General features: G+C 48.0%; 1 pseudogene; it reads left to right on the top strand.

Annotated features, from left to right (window-relative positions):
• The first annotated feature begins 3,779 nt into the window (after positions 1 to 3,779).
• Positions 3,780 to 7,970, top strand: LOC129381047 (uncharacterized; annotated as a pseudogene).
• Positions 7,971 to 8,531: the final 561 nt, after the last annotated feature.

Below are 8,531 nucleotides of genomic sequence, written 5' to 3'. Positions count from 1 at the left end.
TAATTGGAGTGGAAAATCTATAATCTACATGTCTGTTTTCTAGCTTCAATTACGTCTTGCCGGGTAATTAGGTGGTTATTCGCGTCTATTTCATTTCAGTACTTCCTCGGAATAGGTCATATGCATACTAGCATACAATAATTTGTTAATTGTGCGGTATACGTCCCGAAGCGACACATGGCCTCTGCGTTGCTCAAATATAGGTGAGCATCGGATAAATTTGGAGAAAAGGAAGAATTGATTTCTCTCTTTTTTTTTTGAGAGGTTAGGGGTTGGGGGCGAGGCTGAGTGGGTAAAACCCAAATATGAATACGGCACAGGAACCCTTGCCGCGAACAAGCGATGCTGTTGCCGTCGTGGGGAAGTGGCTGGTCCGTGTGATGGACGAACGCGGCCACGGTAATTAAACCGGCGGTCATGAGGCCGACCCGGTGTCGTCTGCGGACAGCATGCCGGTGGTCGGCCAATGGGCTCGACATTTGTAAAAGCCAAGCCCGGCTCAAGCCAGATTGCTGTGGTCGGGCCAGTCTACTTTTTAACTGACCATGGGCGTTAGCCGGATCTACCGCCGAGCCCCCCCCCCCCCCCCTTTTTTTTGTGTGCTTAGGTCATGCTACCCCATCTTAGCTCAATATGGTGATGCGGTGCAGCCAACGGCTGCTCAAGTGAGGGACTGGCCGCTCATGAGTTAAACATTCTGGGATGACTCGTCAAATCGAAAGACACCAGAGGTGTTTCCATTAGACGCATTTCTGTCGACTTGCATGATGAACTGCATTTTGTTCGGTTGCTGGTTGCCATGGTACTTCGGCGATAAAAATGCTGTAACAGTGCAGGATAATTTTATTTCCCCGGTGCACTTTCGGAAACTAGCCATGTCGCGGGTACTGGAAAAAAAAAGACGACGTATTGTAGATCTGTGCCTACAAAACTATTCTCAACGCGTTATATCGGAGATGACAAAAACGCCACTGAAAACTGTGAAAAATGCTCCTCGTAAAGAGTGACCTCTGAAGCTGAATACATGACCATTGTGGCGGCGGCTGCTGCAAGCCCGACCTCCACCGTTCGGGAAATTAAGAACAGCCTCAGGCTGGGTGACGTCTCTGACACGACTATCAAGCGTCGCCTCTACGCCCCAGCCTAATAAAGAGCGCAAGAAAATGACGTATTTTTACCCTCATCACTTATAAAAACATGCTAAGTGATTTATGTGGTGAAAAGCTTGTTTCTGTTAACGTATATTGATTAAGCAGGCTGTTCACAAGCTGTAGACCGAACCAGCTGGAAAATGCTCAAGTTAGTGAAGGCGCGTTCCCGCAACGCCGCCTCGGTCGCTCAGTCACCTGGGTCTAGCGAAGTGTACTTTACAGCAAAGCCAGAGCGGCGCGCTCCAGCGCTGTAGCAGACGACGCGAAGCGCCTCCCCTAGGTCCGTGTGCGCCTGCGTCGCTTCGCTTCGATGCGCCGCCGCGCCGGACACACTGGCGCCCCGCGGAGCGCGGCCACGGTGAGCCGTGTTCACCTTAAGAGTGGACGAGCCTGTACATCGACGTCGAACACAAGAACTGGGACGAGATTTTACCATATGTTAACTTTGCGTATAACACGGCTCGCCAAGAGACAACACGTGTGACGCCTTTCAACCTCGTTTACGGACGCGAAGTGACAACAATGTTGGACGCAATGCTGCCACACGAGTGCGGTGACGACGAGACTGGTGCCGAAGAGTTTACGCAACGCGCAGAGGAAGCCCGGCAGCTTGCGCGTTTGCGAATCCAAGAACAACAGGAATACGATGCCCGACACTACAATCTTCGGCACAGACCCGTCACATACAACGTCGGTGACCAGGTGTTGGTCTGGACTCCGATTCGTCGGCGGGGGCTGTCTGAGAAGCTCCTGCGAAGATACTTCGGCCCGTACAAAGTTCTGCGCCGCATCATCGAAGTGAATTATGAAGTTGTCCCCGAAAGCCATAACTCCTCCAAACGCCGGCGGCATCTGCCCCAGGTTGTGCGCGTGCTTCGTATGAAGCCATACATTTCCTCATGACCTCAGCTTTGCACCGTCTGTGCACAGCCTTCGGCGGTTGGTGCATCGGGACGATGCCTTTTTTTTTCAAAGGGGGGGGGGGGGGGGGCAAATGCAAATGCCACATCCTATATGGTCGCCGCGGGTATGTGCCAGGCGATGAGAACGACGCTGCAGTAGCGCGCGCGTGGAAAAACAGAGACGACAACGACGTCGCGTTGACTGCTCTCATAAAAGTGCTTTTACACGTCCTCTACGCCGGCTTTCCCGTCTCCTACTAGGCTGCGACAATATGTAACCGGCTGATGCAGGCCTCAGGAGAGCACCTGAGGTTATAATAAAGCAGGTGGCGCAGGATCTCCAGGGCATCCAAGGGGTAGCGGGGGGATCAAAGCTGGAAGCAGGGCGACCCGTGGGTTGGGGCCGATAAGGCCGAAGCGTGCCAGGGGGTGTTCGCATAAAAAATTGGCAGTCCGCGAGAGCGGACAGCCGATCTTATACTTCTTTGGCATGCGCAAGCCTCGGCGAGCCCCAACGCAGGGACCAGTCCGGGTTCTAGCTTTGGTGTCCCCGTTGCCACTTTGGTGTCCTGGAGACGCCGCCAACCATGCGAAATTATGACACGTTGTTTCAATTTGCAAAAAAAAGCACGATTGAATAAATATCATTACATCCAGCCGCCAACTTTGCGACGCTAAGTTCAGCACTGTCGCGCCCCGCGAGTTCTGCCGGCACGCCTAGGGACAAACGCATACAACACGCGCTAAGAAACTCCTCCGTAGTGCCTAGGTACAGTCATATATTCAAGGAGCATAAGTCTCCACATTTCGTCTCTCACACCTGCTCTTACTCGCGCATGCGCGCAAACGTCCGGCATCACCGCAAGTGCCACGCCCCGCTGTAGCTACTAGCAATTGTAAATACGCGGCCCGAGCGGGTGCGCGCGGCAACCCGGAGTAGACCCCTTCCTACCCTCCCCCCAGAGCCTTGCGCGCGACGTAAGTCAGCGCGCTTCCTCACCGCTTTCCTCCCTGTTATGCGCGAGATTGAGTAGCAATCGCCAGCTCACACTCGTGCGCTTTCACTCGCACATACAGCATACGGCGCGCGGCATCGATTTTATCGCGCTTGGATTTAATACGAAACCTCACGGCAACGGCGACGCTGCAGCAGAAATGCGCTTGGTGCGCTCATATAATTGCTACCGAAATAAGAAGTTATAGTGACGTTTCACTTCGTATCGATGTAATAGCACAAACAAAACTATCGGCCCTCGGTGAGCCTAGACTATCTGCAACGCAGATCGCTTTCAAGATAGGGCTTGCGCTGCCGCGCCATACGCAGCAACCGCCGAAGTAGACCCCCCCCCCCCTCCATTTCAAGATAGGGGTCGCGCGGCGGCCTCATACGCAGTAGCCGCGGGAGTAGAAAGCCCCCTCCCCCTCCCACCCCCAGTGGGAAGATGGCGCATTTCCTCCCTGCTTTCCTCCCTTGCGCGTGCGAGGTTGAGCCGCCATCGACAGCTCCCTGTCGCACGCTTTCACTCGCACATTGAGCATAAGGTGCGCGGCGACGATGTTATCACGAGACGAACCCAGTCAGTCCATATACATGGGTTGCACGTGACGTCAGTTCCGCCTTGCAAATCGCGCGTGCGCCATCTTTAAGAACGACCGCGTCTGACTGCACGCTTATACCGCCTACCGCCGCATCTGAGCTTGATGTCGTTCGGTTTATCTTTGCGGCATGACGAAAGAAAATTTGCACGCGCTTTGTCCATCATACTCTGAAGAGCTCGTAGGACCGACTCGGGCACGTTACAGAGCGAAGATCGAAATGTGTGACGGCATCGACCCTTATGAACTCTGCATCGGCAAGGATGCTACGCCGAACGTCGACTTGCTGCCCACCGTGACGCACGCCGGCATCGTCAATTACTTGGTGCTTTCAACAAGTCACGTTACTTTGCAACAGATCAAGGCGTACAAATCCTTAGAAGGCCATAATTATTTTACTAGCGGATGGGTCAAGAGCATCGCAGCAAAGCAGCTGGCATCAGAGCGTGTCATCGTTTTGAGCGAGGTTAGTAATGATCGATCGTTAAGCTCCGCATTTTTTTCTTATTTCTCCGAATTTACGCTTTGTGTTCCTGTAGACAGTCTTTGATTTGTTTCTTTTTTGTTGTTGAGCGAAACAATTTTGTTGCTTGTACACGCGTACAGCGGCAACTTGAGAACAAGTGGTTAGAAAATGGTGCATAAATTGTTAACATATGACCAGCAAAGCATCACAACTGTCACAACTGTTAGGAAAATTACGTTCACAACTGTTTGCTTTAGAGCGAGCTTTTCTGAACCTTGTAAAGCGCAAGTGGAACCATGTTGCTTCTGCAACATTTTGTGGATAAAGTGGCGTAGAACCACACAACAAACTGTTGCTGGTGCTCAGCAACGTGGTCGTTTGAAAAAGAGTACTTTCTGAGCTCATTTTATTCGACATTTCACATTTCGAGAACCGTATTGGTGGAAATCAGTTTATTTGACATTTCACATTTAAAAAACTGTATTTGCAGAAATCATTTCGTTTGACATTTCAGGTCAACCACTCTCAGTGCCTACAGGAATACCTCCCTTAAATACCCTTAAATACCCTTAAAGTGTGGATTCTTGCCAAAGCAGATGGAACTGTCGGGACAGCTCATTGCACGTGCATGGCAGGTGTAGGCGAAGCATGCTCGCATGTTGCTGCTACACTTTTTGCCGTAGAGACAGTTGTGAGGCTGAGGGACTCCGTTACTTGTACTGAAAAGAAAAATATATGGCTGCCAGCTCATAGCCGGAATGTTGAATTCCGAAGGCTAAGGGAAATCGACTTTTCATCGGCAAAAGCAAAGAAGAAAAAGATGGACATTATAAACAGTACTATTACTGCAGATGTAGTCCCTTCATCACATAGGCTGCGTTCAAACCCAGCTGCGACAGATGCAGAGCTAGAGCAGTGCTTTTCAGCAATAGCAGATACAGGAGTGACGCCAGCGTTGTTTACTCTGCATGAAAAATATAGCTCTTTTTCATACAGCACGAGCAAAAGAGCCTTTACTTCTTCGAATCCTAATGTGTGAAGAGGCCGCCTCTGAGGTTTTGCCTGCTCTGGTGAGCCGAGCCGAAGAGCTTTTGAAAGAAATGGTGATAACAGAAGATATGGTGCAGCATGTCGAAGCCGTAACAAGAGAGCAGTCAAAATGTGCAAAGTGGTTTGCATTTAGAGCTGGACGAGCAACAGCTTCAGTTATGAAGAGTGTGTGTAGGACAAACGTGGACCACCCGTCAATAAGTTGTTGTGAAGAATCTGCTACTCAGAGAAAAACAAGTTTTCATCTGAAGCCACAGAATGGGGACTCAAGCATGAAAGTGCTGCCCTCTCCCCGTACCAAGCAAATGCAGTGCAATGCCACAACAATGTGACACTGAGAAGGGCCGGCGTTTAAGTGCCAAATATCCCCACCTTGCAGCACCCCCAGATGCTATTGTCAGCTGTCTATGCTGCGGTGAAGGCATTGTTGAAGTAAAATGCCCTTATTCCCTTGCAGTACAAGGACTAGAAGCAGCATTGAGCAACAAAGTTTTCTGTCGGGAGTCTAGTCCAGAAGGACCTCGCTTAAAGAGGACACATGAGTATTTCTACCAAGTCCAAACACAGCTGGCGATGTGTGCAGTGAAATACTGGGACTTTGTCGTTTGGATGCCAACCTCTGTACATATTGAAAGAATAATGGAAGATTGTGCATTCTTTCAAGCAATTCTGGAATTGGCAACACGATTTTTCACACATGTTGTGCTACCTGAAATGTTTTCACAATACTTCACCCGAAAAGATACACCAAATGCTCGCACTAGTGCTAAAAGGTCTGTGTACTGCTACTGTCGAGGCCGAGAAACAGGAAGAATGGTGGCATGTGATGGGGAACACTGCCCATACAAATGGTTCCACTACTCGTGCATTGGAATGAAGCGGGCACCAAAGCAGAAGCACTTATATTGTGCAGATTGTGCTCAACTGAAGAAATCTTAGCAGAGTCCCTGGAACACAAGCCCCAAGCTTTCATTAACATGTTACCATGAGTTCTTCTGTGTCAGCAATTGCAGAAGATACTTCAAATCAGACTTGTAGCTAATGAAGGATTTATTGCATGGCGACAAGCTCTCATCAGCTACATACAAATGGTATGGGAAAGATCACATGTGGAAAAAGAAGAAACTCCTAAAGAAGTTTGGCCACATAACCAGCGACTGCTACAATGCTCTCCTCGAGTGGCGCTATGCATCCCGAGATGGTGTCTTGTGATCTGCTGTGCAATGTCCCTTGGAACAGACACCGAAACAGAAGGTCATACCCATCCGTCCCACATGTGGGGACCAATCAAACTATGCTATGCCCGAGTACAAGCTAGGCGAACGACCGAAGGACTGAAAGACAAGTGTAACTCTCAATGTGCATGGACTTTCCCCTTCAAGTTGCAACGGTGGTTTCAATTGCATTTGTCTTTGATGTGATGCAGATTTCAGAGCTCACTAGGTAAGACTGCTTTGTCAGGGCGGTATGAAGAGAAAGTTACCTTCAATCAGTATATCACCCTGCCAACTATAAAGAGTGGGTAGTTAGCGCGCATCTTGTGGTATGTTTCTTTTGTGTCCTTGTTCCTTAGTGCTGAATGAATGTTATTTATTTATTCATACTGTCAGCATTGCCAAGACAGGAGTTGCAATTACAGAGAAATATAAAATAGAAATACAAGGTGAAATGTTAGAGGCTCGTGTACTGTACGCTGTCAGTGCACGTTAAAGAACCCCAGGTGGTCGAAGTTTCCTGAGCCCTCCACTACAGCGTCTCTGATACCCTAAGTCGTTTTGGGACGTTAAACCCCATAAACAAATAAATAGCGTAAAATCAGACATTTGATAATTTAGGTCATAAAATTTAGGTTAAAAAAGTACAACTTAACCAAACATTTGAACAAAATTGGTTTCCTTGATACCATTCACAAATAAAGCCATACTTTAACCAGAAGTAAGATCCAATACATCAACGTATCATCGCATCGGTAGGAATACAAATAATGTTTCAAGCAAAACAACTAGAAACAATATAGTGCTCCCAGACAGGTGCAAACAGCAAACAATCGATTGCAAGAAAGATTCGGATAAAATTGCATATCTTATGGGTCACAAACATACAAATTCAAAACAGTCACAAATATTACGCAAGGGCGTTTTCAAAACTTTTTAGGTCGGAACACTGAACAATCTCTTTTGATAATTCGTTTCAGTCATCGATGGTACGAACCAGAAAATAATTTTTGAAAGAGCCTGTTCTAAAATCAAGCAGTGCGATATGTTTGGAATGTGTTGTTCTACTGCTAAGAGAGAACTGGCAGCCTCTATGCTGAGTACAGTAAAAAATTACAGGTAAAAATGTGTTACAGGTAAACATATTTTGCACAGTATATGCAAGAATAACCTTTTCGAAATACTACGCATACTCGGCAAGCTTAGCTACATGGATTTACAGGCTCTGGAGCTACAGGAACTACATGGAGCTACAGGCTCTGGATTTGCAGGAACAACAGAATGACAGAAATTTGTCAGTGCACAGCAAACGTTGACGATTTTATCTAGAGGTGTGAACTGGTGTCCCTGTTTGAGAGTCGCATACTCTAGTGACAGAATGAAGTTCATTATGACATACTTGTTACGAACCAAGCCGATCACCCTCTCAACGTGAATTCTGACATTTGCAAGATTTCTCGTTGCCTCGACATCCACTACTGACAACTGTCTTTTGCCTTTGGTGAATGCAGGTATGTGGAGCTTTGCACAGTACAAGCCTGCACTGTCGGCAATATCAAAGTCTCTGTCGGCCAGTACCACATCACCATGAGATAAATGGTCAAGAATGCCACAGTGTTCAGTAATATGTTTGTCAGGGGTCCTCCCTCCCCAACCATCGGAAATAAAGGTGATCACTCCCTGAGGACATATTCCTATGAGATACATGGCTGTATTGCTAGATTTGTAGTGGGACCAAGTCTGACATCTTGGTTGCAGGGAGGACGGCCGTTCAAGCTTGATCTCGAAGCAGTCGACTATGACCGCTACCTTCTCTCCGAATGGTTCAAAAAAGGCTTGAGGCATTGTCCTCCTTATTGCTTGCCTTGAGGGCCATGACATGAGGGGCTTCGGTCTCCAAAATGCAACATGTAGCCATTTGTCAAATATCCGACATACGGTTGATTCTGATATATTAAAGCGGTAAGCAAGGTCCTGGTATGGCAGGTTTAACTTCAGCTTCATTACGACCACTAAAAATTCTTGAAACTTTTCCAATGAGTTTTGTGGTGTGTGCTTAACAAATTTCTCTAGGAGGTTGAACACAGCCATTAGAACTACAAAATTTGGAAGACCTCTGTAGAATGACACTTTGTTGGGGTCTTCGCGCAAG

Source organism: Dermacentor andersoni, chromosome 1, assembly GCF_023375885.2.
Source record: "Dermacentor andersoni chromosome 1, qqDerAnde1_hic_scaffold, whole genome shotgun sequence".
Classification (NCBI taxonomy): domain Eukaryota; kingdom Metazoa; phylum Arthropoda; class Arachnida; order Ixodida; family Ixodidae; genus Dermacentor; species Dermacentor andersoni.
Note: the sequence above shows the minus strand (reverse complement) of the source record. Positions and strands in the feature narration are given on the sequence as shown.